This window comes from Protopterus annectens, chromosome 11.part0, assembly GCF_019279795.1.
Source record: "Protopterus annectens isolate FY-2018-M chromosome 11.part0, PAN1.0, whole genome shotgun sequence".
NCBI classification, from domain to species: Eukaryota; Metazoa; Chordata; order Ceratodontiformes; family Protopteridae; genus Protopterus; species Protopterus annectens.
Window position 1 is genome coordinate 178,549,319 of NC_056745.1, and position 19,838 is coordinate 178,569,156.

Genomic DNA, 19,838 nt, shown 5'->3' on the forward strand with positions numbered 1-19,838 from the left:
AGTTTAGGAATACACCAACAGTTGGATGGATGGTAAAAATAAAATGCAGACAGAGATGGGCAATATTTCGGCAGAGTACAGCAAGCAAGCAAGCCAAACAAGCACTGCAGCTAAACAGAGATTCCTACAAATATTTCTAGCTAAATGAGGAATGTTATTTCTCAGCTCATTCGACTAATTAGCTGATGTTATTCACTGTTTGCAAAGGAATTGTTTGCTAACATTTCTAACTGACCCTAGCTAAGACCTAGTAAAACTCTAACAAAACAGACAACTTAAAACAAAACAAATGTAATATAAGAAAAAGATAAAAAATAGAACCACCCAAACCTTAAATGAAAAGCTTCAATTCAAAATAAAATGCAGACAGAGATCAGCAATATTCCGGCAGAGTACAGCAAGCGAGCCATTCAAGCACTCCTTATAAACATATATTAACAGACTATGGAAGAATCCCTGTACATATAAAATAAATTATTTGTTTAAATATACAAAAAATTGTTTACATAAAAGATAGGAAATACACAGATGAAGTAATAGCTTTCTAGCTTCTTGATAACCACTGATCATACCATTGAACTTTAATGGATGCAACAAGTCAACAACAGATGCTTGTGAAACATTTCAAAATATATTTTCAAGTGCAACATGGCCTTCCAAAATAAACACGTATAATTGGTCAAAGCAAATCATGTGACTCAGCATAATTTTTTACTTATGTGAACTGACAAACTGTTCTTAAACCACATCACAAAAATCTCATCCTGTATCATGATTTATATTCAAAGACAACTTCTACAGTTACAGTAGATTATCATAAATTTGGCTATTACCTTTAGTCTAATTCAAATACTTTAAATGGGTATTATAAATAATCAGATAATCTAAAAAGTCTTCTGTTTGACAAACCAGCAGAAAAAGAATATGTTCAAAGTTTTGATTAACTTTATGTTTCTTACTAGCATTTAGTTACCTGGCAGAGTAAATCATGGATCTAGATGATTGTCTCTGTTGAAGTGACTCCCTGACCCCATGTGCAAAAGTGGGAAAAAGGGGTGTGAATGGATAGGTGGATTTATATGCACTTTTCCAATAGCTTTGCCTGGCTTTAAAAAGTAATAGCCATGCTTAGTTGCATGTTTTGTCTAATGTCACTTTTCCTAGAAGAAAACAAAAAGAGCACTTTCACATTTTTGTTTAGCATTTAAAGCAAAAGTAATATTATTCAGAACTTTTAAATAATCCAAACTATATGCTACTTATTTGAATGCAATTGGTCATGCTGTTTCCTGCATCTATTGCCATGCTTACATAATTCAAGATCTAATGAGTCATTTCAGGCTTTAAACATGTCAAGTGATATTTTAATGAATTGGGTCACCATGATTTAGATGATACCAAAGCTACCTTGTACTTAAGAATATTTTTAATGAAGTGGTTATTTAGTAAGATTAGGGATATAACTGAAATGACATATAAATTCATGTTGTGATATCATTTTCAAATGTCTGTTACTGTGTTAAATTTGCTGAAACCATCTGCGTGTATCATTCTTTTCTGTGTTTTCATATAAGGTTCACTGTTTTATTCTATTTTGTTGTTTACTTCTTTCATTTCATTCTGCTTATTTCTGCATGTTTTATTTGTAATATACATTCTAATTTTATATAAATTTGTATATACTCTGCAATCAAGTCATATGTGAAATAAGGATCTAACTAAGAGCAGCTCGCCTACCTGTTACTGAAGCAAATTCATAAATAAGCAAACCAATAAATACATTCATACACGGATCTGTATTTCAGCCATGACCTTGTTGCAGAGTATACACACATTTATAACAATGGAGCTTATATGCAAATCAAGGTGAGACAGTGCTACACCAGACCCTTTCTCTTCATTCCTGTACTCTCCTTGCAATCTTTCCTCAGTGCTATATACTTCTGGTTTCCTCTCTTCTAAAACCTCTCATTCTCATCCCCTTCCTGATACCTTTCCCTTTCTTCTTTTTCATCTTTTTCTTCTCTCAAGTTGTTATTCTCGTCTGTCCTCTTAATAGTCACGACTTTCTTCCCACTCATCTCTTCACTCTTCCCCTTTGTTGATTCCTACCATCAGTAAATACTTCTCTTGATTTTCTCCCCCTGCCTTGGCTCCTGCCTGCTTTTCTCAATTCATATTCTGTCTCCTACTGACCTGCTGTTATCTGTCCTTTCCTGCATTTCCAAACCTACCCCATCCTGCCCACTCTGGCCCTTTTTCTACTCCATTTCACTTTCTCACTGACTACCTTGGACTAGTAGCACCCTAGCTCCTAATATCTATCATTTCCACCCACAACCAAAATTCCATATCACCCTCGTAAACTCTGTACATTCCCATTTTAGTCTCAGTCTCCTTGCAAAATAACCTGGCACCCACATAGATCCCTGAGCCACACCACACCATTACCTCACAGCTAGTGTAATATGCTTCCCTCTTTGCTAATATGGCTCAAGTATATTATGAGCCAAAGGTTCTAGATAAGACCAGATTTTTCGGCAGTCTGCAGTATCTTTTTGAAATGAAAACTAAGTAAGTCATAGAACATAAATACCTTGGACTTCCCAAAAAAAATTCCTTTTTTTAAACACCTTTATTGAATTATCACTTGTGACATAAGCAAATTTACATTTATACAAAAGGAATCAAACTGTATTAACAAACTATACTTCACATATGTTGCTATATATCATATAACCTAAGAACATTACATAAATTATACAATTCCTGTTTTTTTTTAAATAAGAAACATCTTTATTAAACCATCACTTACAAGATAATCAATCATACATTTATATAAATTAAAACAAACCACATCAACAAAATCCTAGTTACAAGCATTTTACATCACAAACCATACTGACATACTCCCACTTGCAAGCCTCACACGTAATAGAAATTTTATAATATAATATAATACTAAACCTATTAACTCCAAAGACAAGAAGAGCCTTGGCCGGAAATATACATTTGCCTTCCTATGAGTACACCCTGCCTATTGCTGCATTAAAGTTTTATTCAAGTATCAAATTACTTAAAACCAATCAAAATAAAACTTTGACACTTTTTATTTCTTTTTTGCAGAACCAAAGACACACTACTGCCTACTCCTTCAAAAGACTCACCAGGTTTACAGTTAGAAGACAAACATACCTCTCAACTATCCAGATTTTTGCAGAATGTCCAGATTTCTGCTTTATCTGTTCCTCATAAAATTTGTAAATTTATGGTAGATCTATGGCAAATCCCCGAGGAATGAAGTTACTAAATAAGAACATAACATTTGAGTTTCAGACTTTGTATCCTTCAGAAAATATATGCTAATGCAAAACTTGTGATTCTAGCAACTTTATAAGTTTATAAGAACAATATTTAAAATGTGTCCCTGTTTTTTTGGGCCTTTGTTCCCCATTATTTTAAGCTTTGCCCAGATTTTTTGTGCTAAAAGGATGAGAGATATGCAAACAAACCTTTTGCTCTCTAATTTTCTATTCAAATTAATCAAATGATACATATGCTTCCCAATATCTTTAATGCTGATAATTAGAGTACCCTCCTAAGACCTTAGATCACCTAGTGATGAAACTTTTAATTCTGAAAATACTATCTTTCAAATCTTCTGTTGGTAATAAAGCTTTCAACAAAATTGGACCAACTTGGAATAAAACAGGGAATGTACTTCGAAATATGTCGTCTGTATTAATGTTTTCCTTCAAATATTGTATGACTTTATCACTGTGCAATTTATGTAGGTTGTCACTGTCTGCTTAGTATAGGTTGTGGCTGAAAAGGACCTGTGAACAAGGATACCAACCAAGTTAAGCAAATAAATAATTCAATATATAAGATAGCAACAAAAGTACTTTAGGAAAAAATGCACTGATTCAATGAAAATGGTTAATCCTAAAAACGTAGTACCACTGCTTGCCTCATTTTGCTTGAATGTGTTCCCCTCACACACAATCATGAGTTCTTATTTTGTAAATAGCTTTATTTATATAAAAATGAAATATGTACTTTTTATTTCATGTGTTCACTTAAATGATTAATTTTATGAATTGTGTAGTTTGATCTTGGTTCATAGTTGAAAAGGTCCCTGTGGCCAGTCCTCTTACCCCAGCAAGCAAGCAAACAAACAAACCCAACAATAAGTATGTTTCTCTTTAAGAAATAAAGTCATACCTACCAGAAAACTGCAATGATCCTTTGACCCAAAATTTGACCTCAGATATCAGATTCGGGTTCATAAATATAGAGATAAATATAGAGTCGGTGTTGTGGTCCTTAAAGAGAGCAGAAGGTAGGTGTAAATGAAATGGAGATAGATAGTTGTCTGAAGTTATAAGCTGACAGAATTTACAGTAAAACTACTTTACGAAATAATACAAAAAACATGGTTTGCTTTTCTGATTTTCTCTGCTTGTTGCAGTGAAAGATTAATCCAAGAATCAAAATGTACTGCCAAAGTACACATGTATCAGCTGAATGTTTCCATCTATGTCATCTGTTTTATTGTACTTCTGGTATACTGATGAGGTCATAATGAAGCCGATGTGTGGCACTGGTACTACAAAATGGTGTTTGCTTTGCTGGCATGGGTGCACATGGGTGCACTATTAAAGACCTGCATGCCATTGTATATTCTTAAAGCATGCTGCTGAAACATAATTCTTTATAACGAAAATTTACATCTTCCATGATGCCGTGATAAACAGAGGCTGTAAATTTGTTTGCTCATCATTAAAATCAGTCAATAAGATAACTAGAGGAGCAGGTCTATCTTTACAGTAAGAAATTAAGCTTAAACTACCAAGTGTCTATATTTCTTAACTTTAAGGACAAGGCACATTACCCCCTTTCACAAGTTACAAGCTGCAGGTCACCAAGTAGTGGTGGACCCAGGCTGTTTCCATTCCATGGGTTCCCCTAGATCAGACACTGATGTTATCTTCAAGGGTTAAAAACGTGTGCATTCATGAAGTAAAATAAATAAACTAATTAACTAATTAATTTAGTAATGGCTAGTCTTTCGGAACTGCAGTACCCACCCATGCTTTATGTCTAGTCTAGCCATCAAGTTTCATTTATAATCGGAACAATCATTACAACATTTGTTTATGTTGTTGCCTGCAAACAAGTCTGTAAGTAAAACCAGGAGACTAAGTTCCTAAGATTTCATTACCTTCATTTTAAGTATAAACTTTCTTTTAATTGCACACTTCTTTCTTTGTAGGCTGCAGAATAGGCAAATGTTGCAACAATGTGAAGTCAAAAATAACAGCTAAAAAAGTTTCTTGGGAGTTGGATCTCAAATTAGATTGTTCATCTCTTTCTCTCTCTCTGTGTATATATATATATATATATATATATATATATATATATACATATACATACATACACACTCTCACACACACACACACACATATATATATATATATATATATATATATATATATATATTTATATAAACACACACATATATAGCACTGTTGCAGTACTCAGAAAGAAACTGTTGTCATCAAATACCAGCAGTTGTGATAAATTCACTTATATCATACTTTTGAATGCACTTGCCTTTGTGGTTGACATGACTTTCTGACAGCTGTCCTCCCTAACATGGAGACCCTTGCACAATTGCTTGTGTGGCTGATGTGACTCCCTGTCAGTTGTCCTCCTTAGCAGGACATCTCACGCATGAATGCAGCATGTTAGACAGAAGATGACAAAATGCTTCTAGTGGAAAATTATAGGCCCCAGCAGCCATACCACCAAGTCATTTACCACGTACTGTATACGTGTCCCTTCTCTGTTGAGTCAGTACAAATAATAATGTGGAGATGCATATGAAGCTTAGCAGTATGGACACATTTTCACAAAACTAGATTATAAAAATAAAGTGGCACCTAATCAATCACACATTGTTGCAATTTGCTGGCCAGCCCAGTGGGACCTCTGAGGTTGAGAAACCGAAGCACCCCCAACAAAATGCCCTTATCAGCAAGTTACATCCAAGATAATAATAATAATAATAATAATAATAATAATAATAATAATAATAATAATAATAATACCCAGTGTATATCTACATAGGCCCACTGAATACAATCCCTTTTCAAGGACAATCTGGGACCAATGTCTGATTAAGTGACTTGTTCAAGGTCACACAGCAGGCCAAGAGGATCAAACCCTGTAGTACCAGAACTGTAGTTCACAGCCTTAACCCTCTGTGATAACTGCCAGTTACTCTAAGAAATAACACAGAAAAAGGTTTTTGTTTTTCTTTAAGAACCTGTCTCTTCAACGGTAAACAAAGATGGATGGAAATTAGCAACAAAAAAACTAGTATAAGATGAAAGTGTGCTAATAGTATCAGTGAATAAGGTAACAAAAGCAACATGTCTGGCTCCTGGATGAAGGCAGTCTTATCCAACATGAAAACGTTTTGAGTCACTGACTCCAGTGACATAGGGTGCCATTCAAGGTTCAACAACAGGCCCATTATTAACAATCTATACATCTAATATTATAGTCCCCAATAAAGTCATAAATGTGGGTCATGCAATTAAATTACTTCTACAATACCATCTGTGTAAGATATAAGGGCCCTGCAAAAAAGATTAGATAACATCCTGGAATGGGCTAAAGATACATAACCTAGTGACCAATATACAGAAATCTACAAACACTATATTCCAGAAAAAATGTCAACATTTCCTACAACACTTGCTACAAGATACTGTAGGACAGTGTAATATTTTACATTACAAAAATAATTATTTAATTATTTATTATGTAATTTATATTAATACTATATACATCACTGACAATAAACTAGCTTTTAATTACTTCATTGATTTGTTTGTGTCTTTCGGCTTTTCCCGGTTAGGGGTCGCCACAGCGGAACTCCGGTCTGCTAATCATTGGCAGTTGATTTTTACGTACCGGCTTGCCAGGCTTGACGCACAACCTTCAACGAAGGTACGCCCATTCACGCATGTCTCCACGCAGAAGACGCTCTAGCTGGGAATCGAACCGGACAGCGTCTTACTGTGAGGCGACAACACTACCGCAGCACCGATTAAATGTGTAAAAATATAATACAATGAGCTAGATTCTTTGAATAGCTGGAATGAATAGTCAGAAAAATACTGACTGCAGATATCAGTTCTCTTAAGGTGGAAAGCATATGACATTAAGGAGAAATTGGAATTCTTATACTAAGCAGAAGAATTAACAAAAATAAACTGGTTTACTGAAAGATATTTGACATTGCAAATTGCACTACCTGTGTACATAGAGCTATAACCCCCTAGATGAGTTATAGAGCTTTAGCTAGGTCAGTCGGCACTATGGGTAATACCCAAGTTAGTTCCCAATTCAACCAGAGCTGAGGAGTACAAAAAAAAACAATACAGCTGATGTGACTTTAGTTGGGATGCTGCACAATCCCATGATTGGTACATACTCCCACAACCGGAGTTGTTGATGAGCACAAAAAAGAACAAAACTCCAGCATCTGTCTTATAGGGACCAATCTGCATCTCTTTTATAGTGCCATTTCTGCCATTTTACTAGCTTGCTCCTTGAGTCCGCTACCTCCTTTGTCCTAAGGAGCATACGATGCACACATAATATAAGTGTTTTGAGGTTTTTAAAGGCTGTTGAAATTTTCTAGCTTGACTCTGTGTGTGTGTGTCTGCATGCGTTTGTGTGTGTCTGTACGTATATAAACACATTTGCACATGTGATATATAATTAAACACACACACACACGTGCATTTTTTTCTGACAGCGATGGAATTTAAGTTTCAGATTCAGAGACAAGGTTAACACCTATCAACTGCTTGTCCACAGAAAATGTTAGGACACCTTTGTCATGGGATTTAGAGAGCACCAATAGATGCACCTCAAATTTTGGTCTGCAGGACTCAAACATACAGATATTGTACTGAAAATTAGCAGAATATGGTTCCACTCTCTGCATATAGCTAATAGAACAAACCATAAAAACTGTGTTTTAATAGCAGCATTACTACCCTGAGAAGAAGACGTATCATTGGTGATCCAGGCACATCTGTTAATCACACAAATGTTAAGCATAGCCACAAAAAACTAAGCTACCATCCCCCAGATATCGATGGTGGTCTCCCAGACAGATGGGTTACTGTATCTGGCTGCAATATACATCAGTAAGCTCACGCAACTAACTTGACCTTTGCCTGATGGATGCTCAAGCATTTGGCAGTCTCTGTTACGTGTTATAGCATGGATGCGCAGTCTGTGCATGAATATTCAGTACTGCTGGAAACCAAGATTATGACAGAGGTCAGTATCCTAGGCACAAGCATATTCCAGAAGCATGTTGAGGAAGCCACAAGCTTATCATAAGCCTTTGCAAGTAAGATTGTAAATTATTTCACGGAATGCATGTTTCCTTGTGAAAAGAAAGTAATCACAGAAATGTTGCCAAGAGGATTCCCATTAAAAAAACACAGAAAACAAAAAGAAACATGTTCATAAACCGCAAGTCCTGCATAAAGCTGACTAAGAATGCCTACCTATGTACAAGTAATCATCTATCACTAATATTTACTGTAGAACTCTGGCTCCCTCCCACCAACTCCATCTTCTTATTGGCTAAGAAGAGCATTGCAGTAGTTCTTTACTTCACCATATTGATGGTAGCTCGGCTCACCAGAGCAGGTGATAGCCATGGTATGTTCGGCTCACCAGAGCAGGTGATAACCATGGTATGTTCGGCTCACCAGAGCAGGTGATATCCATGGTATGCTTGGCTCACCAGAGCAGGTGATAGCCATGGTATGTTCGGCTCACCAGAGCAGGTGATAGCCATGGTATGCTCGGCTCACCAGAGCAGGTGATAGCCATGGTATGCTCGGCTCACCAGAGCACGTGATAGCCATGGTATGCTCGGCTCACCAGAGCAGGTGATAGCCATGGTATGCTCGGCTCACCAGAGCAGGTGATAGCCATGGTATGCTCGGCTCACCAGAGCAGGTGATAGCCATGGTATGCTCGGCTCACCAGAGCAGGTGATAGCCATGGTATGCTCGGCTCACCAGAGCAGGTGATAGCCATGGTATGCTCGGCTCACAAGAGCAGGTGATAGCCATGGTATGCTCGGCTCACCAGAGCAGGTGATAGCCATGGTATGCTCGGCTGACCAGAGCAGTTGATAGCCATGGTATGCTCGACTGACCAGAGCAGGTGATAGCCATGGTATGACTCACCACTCTGGTAATGCAGCACCAGGCATCCACTCTTTACTGGAAGCTCTCATAGGCGTCTCCCAGTATGTACATCCAGTGGCCCCTATTAGTTTCTTTCCTGCACCATGCAGGAACCATTCATCACGCAGCCCTTTTACAAGCCAGGGCTGCATGGAGGAAAATGTTACCAGATTCATGCTGACACACACTGTGGCTGACCTATGATGTGCACTGATGGTCAGCAGGGCAGCACGACAAACTCAGTGCCACCATTTAGTCACATGTTACCAAATGTTGTTCCAGGGTGGTTGTGGGTGGGGAGAACCATGTCTTCCTAAAGGTGTAGGCCATATATAAACAATGTTGGTGTCCATGGAGCACAGTACCCCTGTGGCCATAAGTGAATTAAGAAACCCATAGCTGTGTAGAGGTCACAAATCTGTCCCAATATGCTCGGACCATTTCACAGTCTTCAGTGCATGTGCATTGACAAACATAAGCCTTGGTGCTCAGGCTAGTTCTGTAATACATTATGTTAAATGCGTGATTCAGAGACACTTACTTTAAAATCTTCATTAGAATAAAAGCCACACTGCAAGTCTCAAAACTGCTCAGTAGAAACAGCCACAGCCATTGCAGTGCTCATTGCACTACTGATTTTGCAGGAACAATGAATCAAACATGATTGTGTGATACTGTTATTGGTGTACAAAGGAAATTGTCTGATATTGTTATTGGAGTACAAATGAAAGGACTGATCTATACCTACTCTATTAAGGATACACAAGCCACTGGCAAGTGGTGAGAATTTTTGCATAACTGTACTAATTTTATTATTGTTGGGGGAAGGGGATTGCTCCACAGCTACCTCCTAACAGTGGTATGGAGACACAGGGTGGGTTGTGATGCAGCTCTGCAATAAATAACTACATTTAGCTACAGACTACAGAAGTGTAGAACATTTGATGGGATAACTGTAAAACAATTTTTGTGTAGGGTGGCTCCATAAAAACCTGCTGGGAGAAGAGTAGAGCTCAAGAAACCTGCAACAATGGATGGGAGAGGACAGGGGCTCAGGTGCAGGCAGCAGCTGCCCAAGACAGAGGCTTTGGGACTGAGAGTGGTGCACCATGACCTCTTGTATGTGGCTCAGATGGAGAAGACTGTCTTATGATGCCCAATATCTCTGTCTGTGGATCAGATATGGAACGTGGTGAAAGAGTGGGAGGGGAGAGCATGTTAAATAATCAAAACTGAATAGGCTAAATATGTAGGTACCAATGCCACCACGTGGTTGTGGAAGTATTGCATGCCACCAGAGGAGAACAAACATCTAGAGACGTTGTCCAAAACAGTGACTGATGTACTGCTGCAGACCATCTGTGAATATGGATGGTGGATACCAGACATAGATTCAGTTAAGCATTTCATGCATCAGTTATAAACATCGTTGCATTTAATTTGGCCCACAGTTGTGGACCAGAGTAAGCCTTTTTGCCACTGCCACCTCTGCCTCGCAAGATCTTTTCCTGCATCTGCTTCTTCTGACAACTCTGCATCTGGCACATCCTCAGCTACTGCCTTGTTTTTCTGGTGCTCTGATGGTAATCCCTTGCTGTAGATGTCCACAGATCACATTGGGAAAAACTGCACAGATAGCAAATATCTTTTTGCAGCTCTCCATAACATACCACCATTGGAGGAAACTAGGCAGTGGATGTGGATCTTCATCAGTCCAAACAAATGTTCAGTAATGTTAATAGGTTCATAGGTAAATACTAGGCTATCAGTGTGCAAACTATTACAAGCCTAAATAACCAGTGTTGTTGATCATTAACAATGCAGAGCTACAAAGTATCTCAGCCATGCTTTGTAAGTTGTATATTAGTGCCATAGGATTCTATATGAGGACAGCACATGTCTATTAGCTGTTATATGGTGTCTCTGTCCTCGTGATATCATTCACATATGTTTTTGTTGGAGAAGAGCTATATGGTAGGAGTCAAAATCTTTCTGAGATCTGGAGAGCAACAACAGATCCTGTCGTGGACACTGCCTGTGAAAGTGACCTGAAACATGTATTGGGTGGTTAATATATAATATAATTATAATATATATAAATTCTCCTAAGGAATCACAGTCTACAGACTTGCTGCCGTGCATGGGTAATCATGTATTTTTTCTACATTTCTGAACAACTCTGTAATGTTGTTTACCCTCATTTGCATTCATTGCTGGGCTCATTACCATAATGCTGTTCATTTTCATATTGTTATATGGTTGTTAGCCTATGAAGTTGAATGTACAATTTCACCTACTTGTGCCATGGAGCTAGCTTGTATCTATGAATCAGCCGTACTCTGAAAGCTATGACTCAGCTTGCTAGTTTGCCTAATGCATTGTGCTAGTTGTTTCTGAATCCTGTCCAGTATAGTTCTTAGTCAAATCTTTTATATAGTCCTGGTATACAAAAAAGTAATTTTATAAATCTGGGGGAGAGGGTATAATATAGTGCAACAGTACATATTCTCTCGTTTAATTTTTAATTCATTTTACTTTGAAGGGTAGGTACTGCTGCAGTAAATGTGACTATGGTGAGTACTGCATCTGCAAATATTTAAAGAAGTGCCACAAACCCAATTATGCTAGTAAAGAATATATGACTTAAGAGATGATGCCGGTGGAGCATAACTGCTGCTTTAACTTTCAAGTGGGTCCCTAGGACAAACACACACCATAGCTCTCAACCTCTTAGCGCAAGAAATCTTGACAAAGCCAAAAATAATGAATGGATAAAGGCCTAAAACAGGGATGGACAAATTTTAAATATTGCCCATATAAACTTAGAAATTTGCTAGAATTAAAGGTTTTCTGTTAGTATGTATTTTCTAAATGATATGAAGTCTGAAACTCAAATGTCTGCCATTATTTAGTGACTTCAGTCCTGAATGACATTTAGAAAACCACAAATTTTATGAGGAACAGATGAAAAATATGAGCCAAAAATGTGGACATTCTACAGAAAACTTTGGACAGTAGAGAGTTGAGAGGCATTACACACACACACACACACTCTCTCTCCTTCAATTACTTATTTATTCTCTTGCCATATATAGGGTTACCACCTGTCCCACTTTGCAAGGGACAGTCCCTCTTTGGGAAGTTGTGTCCTGCAAAAAAGCAAATGTCCTGAGATATTGGGGAAAAATTATTTCCTATATTTTATGTAATAGTTGCATAAAACAGTTATTCTGTATCTGAAACACCTAAATGTTATAAGAAACAGAACAAGCAACTAAAATGCTATAAGAATAAGCTTTTATTTAGGCAAAAAAGTGAAGTGCTGTCCCTTGTACTGGCCGTGGGTATACTTTGGCCTGCAAAATCTGATGTTTGTACCACAATTGTCCCACTTTGGGCATTTGAAAAGGTGGCAACACTATATATGTTCTGGCACATTTTATAAATTCAGTAAGGCACTCCAGCATAACACTTTCTTTCACAGTCTAATGCAGTTGCAAAAGTACAATGCACACCTAGGCAACACTGGACCAGCAGCAACACACTGAACCCATGACAGGCATCACCTCTCCTATTATTATTTACAAATAATCAAAAGGAAAGAAAAAGAAAACACGACTGCTAACGACTTAAAATGGGTTTGCACTGTGCAACGATTATACCTGTCTTTGATTTATCTCTGCATCAGTTGCTGTTAATATATTTGATACGTTTCAAAATACTCACGTTTAATGTAATGTATTATGTGCTTTTATAATAAGGGTTTTTAACGCTCTCAGTATTATTTCGAAATTAACAATAGCAGCTTATTTTGGAAGATTGACAAGCTTTCTCAGCACTCAAGAGAACTTTGTTCTTTCAATGACTTTACCCTCGGGGCTCAGAAAGAAATGAATGGTGAAGAGGAATTCGCCTGGAATGCGACGTTTGCAAAAGTCACCACCGATTCCCAAACTCTCCTGGCTTTCTCTCCCCCTCCCCTTCCCTCCATCCATGCATTTCCGCTTCCAGCTGCAAAGTCCAAGGAGGCAGGCTGGGACACAACGCTGTAAAACAGGACGATCGCTTTTTCTGATCAACAAGTTGTGTTGGGATTTGGGTCGCAGGGCTTTGCTTGTGGCCCTGTTTACTTGACCACCCCAACCCAGTGACCTTGTCGTGCGTAGACGGGTCCTAACAAGCTGCTGAACATTCCACTCCTGGGACCCCCTTACTTGTGGTCCTCGGCTCTAAGCTTCATTCTTCCCTGCTGCCAGGACGGATTTTCCCTTTTAACTCTTTCCTAAAAGCTGAGCAGAACTTTCCCGTTTCCTGGAAAAGAGAAGAGAAACAGAAGAGCAGCATTAAAGGTAAGTTACCAAAAGTCCGGGAGCAGTACCTACAGTGCTTACCTTCTGCATCTTGCTTGTGGCTTTGGAGAATGAAATCTGTTTTAACTTTGCAGACTTGGGCTGCAGCCTTCAGAGTAGCTGTAGGAAGTACAGATCACGGGTGGTCTTGTGCTGTTTTTCTCATTCCAGCTGTTTTCTTCTTGTTGCTTTGGGTCACTTCGCAGCAAATGTGTCCCGGACATGCTGCGCTGGGTTATTTTTGATGCATCGGTCCTGTCGGAATTTAGGGGTCCGTTTCCCCAAGTGTAAGTAAATGTACGATTAAAATGGACGAATGTGTTTACTTTTTCCATATACTTGCTTATGCATGTAGATGGTTCGTGTTTAAACTGGGAATGGCATGGTGTGTATGTCGTTGTGGTTGGCAGTGTGATTAGTTTGTGGAGGTAAGGGTGTCCCACGTCGGAGACAGAAGCTGCCACTGCCTGTAAATGTGGCACCGTGTCCTTACTGGTTAAGTAGCAGTGCTACCACGCATTTTTTGTTAATGAAGCATGAAACATGATTAGTGCCGAAACTACTACATGCTATAAACAAATATATTAATCAAAGTATGCCGTACTGATATTGCCACATTGTATCGTAAATAGCATACTGTTAAGTGTTTAATGACGCTACATTTAGGTGGCAGTAGCGTTTTTTTTGGGGGGGGGGGTGGTAATTGTGCTGTCATCTACTGATAGTGGAAGAAAACATGGTTTGCAAATCTGTAAGCCAGCTGGCAGTTAACTCTTGTAACTGTGGCAAAACTTTAAATGCTGGGATTGCTTGCCTGTTGCAATACTTAGGAGCACCTAAGTAGCAGGGAGTCATGCACCGGCACATGCCACCAATGTTGTGAGTTATTCTGGAGGTTATGGGAAGTATTGACATCACTGGTAAACCAATACCTTAGCAAATTTGCACCTTTTCAAATAGTTGAAGCTTGTTCTTTTGGACTATAGATACTTGAATTGCATTTATTTGTTGAAAATATGAAACATAAGGTTAGTCCCACTAAGTCTGAAAACCGAAATGGAAGAAATATGCATAAGTTCTGAAACAGTGATAATTGGTAGTCTTTATGGTGGACAAGCTTAACAGCTGATAACGGGCTGGACAGATATCTGTCAACTTTCAAAGGTTTATAATTATGAAAAAAAAATTGTTTACCTCTGATCTTTTGCACCCTTATTTTCAACAAAGAGCTCATCAGGATAGTTTAATTAGTACACAAGAATATTTATTTAATACTAACTGGTGTGGTTTGCTCACTGTTTAATCGTGACAATGGCAGCCAACTCAAGAGTTTTGTTGGTTATTGTAAACAACCTGTGTAATGAAATGGTTAGAATTCCTTAGACTGAGGTTAAAACCTGTATGCAAAAAGTATAAAGTTTCTGCAGACAGGTTTCTACCCCTAGCAGGAAAAGTTTCAGCAGTTGTTTTTCCTAAACTGTTTTGATAACAAAAGCACATGACTCATGGTGAAATGACTGGTATTTGACAAATGTGAGAAATGAACTTTGTTAAATTTTAGACAATGATATGACCTCAGAACACCCCCCCCCCCCCCATTTATGTTTAGTACTGATGCTCTGGGTTATCCTGTATTTCTGGTTCACTGTACAAACGTATCCTGACATTCCTTCCTCAAGTGTGTGTTCATTGTTGTACTTCCCACTATTAGATTACTTGTCTCTGCTTTCATTCCATTGTTGCATGGACACGTTGGCATACTATTACTGTAAAAGAAGCTGTAGTTTAATTGATCAAGGGCTATATAAAAAAAAAAAAGAAAGAAAAATGTATGCAGTGAAGAGACAGTTAACAAGGCAGTACAGTAACTCAGTAGTTAACCTCTTTGCCTCACAGCTTAAGGTCTAAAGTTCAGTTCTGCCATGTGGGTCTGTGGAGTTGGCATGTTCACTCATTGTATTGTTTATTCCAGTTTCCTCTTGCCTCCTCAAAACATGGTGGTTGATACTTTTGTTCAGTTATCTGTGTACTGCATTTACTTTTGCCTTTGTGGCTGATGTTTTGGCTGAAAATTACAACCAATCAGCACTCTCATCTAGTTAACACGTGGTAAATAATCAAGAAGGAATAAAACTTGGAGAGGATTTGCAAAACATGGATCTAATGTTGCGCTAAGCCCAAATTTGGAGATGCACATACATGTGAATGAGCTCATTTTATCAGCTAAATATTTATTGTACCCCTTATGCTGTGAAAAGTGTAACACTTAGTACGCATGATGTGTAGCAGAAAGGCTAATGCATGTCACCCCATTAACAAGGCTAGAAGTCAGCCCTCGCTGATACAGGGTAACTCCTACCTCATCTTTATCAACAAATACTGCATTATTGCTTCAAGTAAAGCAGTGTAGCAACTTAAAATGTACATGAGTACAGCTGTACAGAAAGCAGTTTAAGAATCAGTCCACAATACATGCGAGAGATGCAACTATATATATCACTGGAGGCTGAGCTGAGCTCTCTCAACATAACACTGGCAAGACCACAGGAGAGGAGGGCCACACACACACCACACACTACAACACAGTCACATGGTACCATACTCTTCAATATCACACACAATCACACAAGACATACTGGAGGCTCTGGTCAAAATTTACCAAAAAACAGCAGAGGCCACCAAAGCAGACACAAACAACTACCCCACTCGACCCAACACACACATGCAACACATAGACCACACAGTCAGAGTGTCAAAACAGTCACAGCCAAACAAACCAAACAAGGCCACAGACACACTTGATTTTGGATTCAGACACACTGACCAGACGCCACGTCACCATCAGAGAGGAGAGAAAGGTCACAGTAAGCTGTGTGTCGCCAGAGGCTAGAATCACATAAGCATAACACCACTAGGGTCTCAACGGCAACAGCAGGTCTCACCAGCTGGTCGTCCACGCTGGGTGTCAAGTCCCGACGACCACCTCCTGACCACGGACAGGAACGTCGAGGAGCTCTGATTATGTAAGTAGCCCAGGCAGGACCCTGACTGACCCTGACCTTTCACCAGCACCCACCACCATGATGCATGAATACCTAGATAAGATGTGATAAGATAATAAGCTGCTTAAATTCTAATTCTGGTGTCATTCAAAATGTCTGTGTGCCTGGGATGTGGGATGACATGCTGGCGCTGGACAGCAAGGCCGCGCTGCACCTTGCACCTTGCTCGCACCTTTGGCTTCCGGATAAACAACCCATAGTGTGCCTTTTAGCTGCCTTTTTAGGCAAAAACCTACCACCCCTACCCACCACCCTAGAAAAAAAAAAAAAAACTAAGGTAATGCTGTCAATGCCAAGTCTCCTCAATCTCAAGATGCACACAGAGGCCCTTTTCTCAATATGGAATATGGAGTCGATGTCTGTCTGTGACAGAGTTCACCTCTCCTGAGAGAGCCCCCAGCACAGCACTAACTTCACCTCATACTCATATTCCCCCCCCCAAAAAGGACAACACACAAAGAAAAGAGGGGGGTGTCCAAAATGCCTTCTACCAGCACCTACAGGACTGCCTATGTCTATGCTGCCCCGACTGAAAGAACTCCAGCTTATACTTCAGTGTCACTGCTTGACAGACACAGAAAAAATGATAGCATTAGTTTTATTCAAACTAAAGGGGAAAAGGAAAGCCACATAACTATGGGCTAGGCTTATAAATGCCCTTGGGCAGATAGCCTAGTATGAACCTATGAACCTATGAACCTATGAACCACAGTTACGTGGTATAGTACATGTGACTATGTGACAAATCACTGTTACCTGAACATGACCTCTTAACTGCCCCAGTTTACCTCTGCACATAATGTACCTATTTCTGGACACGTGTCCCCATTTTGTAACCATTCCCAGAATTTTCTGAATCCCCTTCATCACACGTGATTTTTGAAGCTGTCCAGTGCATAGAAAACCACACTATGTGACCAATATAGTAGTGCCACCAATAATGTAAAGAAAGAAGAGTCACATTTTACACCTCCTTTTTTCAGTAGGAAAAATAACTGACCTTGTATGGTAGAGTATTCCAGGACATTTCAGATACAGTCTACAGATTTTACACTCTCTCTTTGATAATGTGGTTATATTTTCCATCATGTTTGCCACTCAGTTTTTTTTTAAACTTGTGTTTCTGAATAGTATCTCACGTTACTACTGGGAGCAGAAAGCATTGTGTGCTCTCTGGTGTTTAAGTTTTATGCTAATTAAGTGTTCAGATTTTTGACTAGATATTCTTACTTTTCAAAAGCCTTTGTTCCTATTGTCGGTGTCTACATGTTGAGAGGTTATAGGAATGGTTTCAAAGTTAAGACCCCTTCAGTGCTTTGCAGGACTTTGGTGCTCTGATCTGTGTTTAATAAAGTTTGCTGAATGACACCTTCCAAAATCAAACTGAATGACAACATTAAAAGTATCAGTAAACAAAATAAAACAAACAACAAATAAAGATTAAAATACTTCATATTCCAAGCATAACAGCAACTCTGACATTATGTAGAAGAGCACAGAATCCTCTAGAAATAATGCTCTTGGACAATGTCATTAAAGACCCATAATTAGTTAAAAATATTGTTTTATAAAACAAACTTGAGTCTTTTACAATGCTGTATACCAAAATCTAAATTGTCATGTTTTCTGCTTTGTAAATATTTCTCCATGTTTCTTGACAGCCAGGTTGCTTTGCAAATAAAGAGGGTTAGGCAACATCTTCAAAAGTTAACTATACTGTTAAAAGCAATAACTTACCCATTGTGCTCTTTCCTATGGAGATGGTTGTCATTTTCTTTTTTATCCATGTTGACTCATGGCACCAGTGGCTCTTCTTTTTAGGGGTAACATGAGAGCACTGTCTCATTAAATGATTTGGTTTGAATCACACCGCAGAAGGCATTTGATGGAATGAAACCTAGGGCTTCAAAATTAAACAATTCATAAACTTAAACCACTTCTAAACTTCCAAGCCACAATCTCTACACCTGACATTTTGGACTTGGGGTTAAAACTTACTTGTTAAATTGTTAAGCAAATTAATATTCCTACTTTTTTTGAAATGGTTGACATTTTATTTTTTGAACTCCAATTCTAGGTGCAAGCCAAAAAATCTTCATCAGAAAGTATTCCTGTATTCTTGGTGTTTTAGTGCTGCCCCATCACACTCTAATTTCAACAAAAAAAACTTTTCATTACTGTTCTGTTTCTCTGATGTATATTGCTTTTTTCAGATGTAAAAGACATGTAAAGTAAAGCAGAAATATACTAAAATAGATTCAGCATTGTAAAACAGATATTCGGTAAAATACAAGAGTCAGTCGGCACTGTTTTCCCCACTCAAAATGTAAATTTACTTGAAGATGCATAGCTCTGAGTGGGAACAGAAACTTCAAATCCCAGAGCCCTTTGACCCTTTACAGTTGATATCCAAGTAGGACCACATCAGAAATAGACTCTAGTGTCTTGTATTATTTGTTGTTGATACTCCATTTCTTGCAGTAGTTGTTGCACTATTTTATTTGTTTGTTAGGCATATCAAGAACACTATTCAGCCACAATCTGGCTGTAAGGCACAATATAGTAAATAAACATTGAATTACACGAGTGTGTATAGAATGATACACCAATATGCATTGGAAAATGACACAATATAATAGCATGTCATACAGGCAAAAATGAAAAATCAACCATTGGCAAACTGTATATGGGTACATTTAGATAGATTTGCAAATTACAGTGAGGCATCAAAATGAAATTTATAGAATTTAGTTAACATCATATTGCATAATGTGACATAATGAAAAATTAAACAATGTATACATTTTTGCTCTCTGGTAGTTGAAAATAAGACACTTCTTCATTTTCTGAGTAACAGTTGCAATTCTAGTAGTTGCCTCATACTAAACAGTGTGGGATTTATAATGGGATTAAGTCTGTTAACGTAATTAAAGTCCAGTGAATTAAATAGTTGGATCATAGGGGAGTAAAAGAAAACCATAATGCATATCTACATGAAAGCTTGTATTACTAGTAATCATATATTTATATACTTTTTTTATTTTTACTTCTGAGGCTTGCAAATAATGAGTGTGCTTGGGTTAAGTATGTGTATGGTCACCGTGTGACTTCAATTACACTGTGGAGTTGTGTAT

General features: G+C 38.2%; 1 protein-coding gene and 1 long non-coding RNA gene across 4 annotated transcripts in view; one reads left to right on the forward strand and one right to left on the reverse strand.

Moving 5' to 3' along the window:
• The window catches only part of LOC122815245, an 80,108-nt gene extending 66,337 nt beyond the window's left edge, over positions 1-13,771 (reverse strand). The window contains exons 1-2 of the long non-coding RNA XR_006366941.1: positions 13,685-13,771; positions 4,229-4,325 (exon numbers count right to left, since the gene is read on the reverse strand). This is a non-coding gene — a long non-coding RNA (uncharacterized LOC122815245). The remainder of the gene's footprint in view (positions 1-4,228; positions 4,326-13,684) is intronic.
• Positions 13,268-19,838, forward strand: part of TSPAN9 (tetraspanin 9) — a 2,052,609-nt gene continuing 2,046,038 nt past the window's right edge. For 2 of the 3 annotated variants that reach the window (XM_044087579.1, XM_044087580.1), the window contains exon 1: positions 13,268-13,642. The gene's annotated coding sequence lies outside the window, so the exon portion shown is untranslated. Of the gene's footprint in view, positions 13,643-13,857; positions 13,930-19,838 lie in introns of those variants that run through there. The other variant, XM_044087581.1, reaches the window with a different exon arrangement.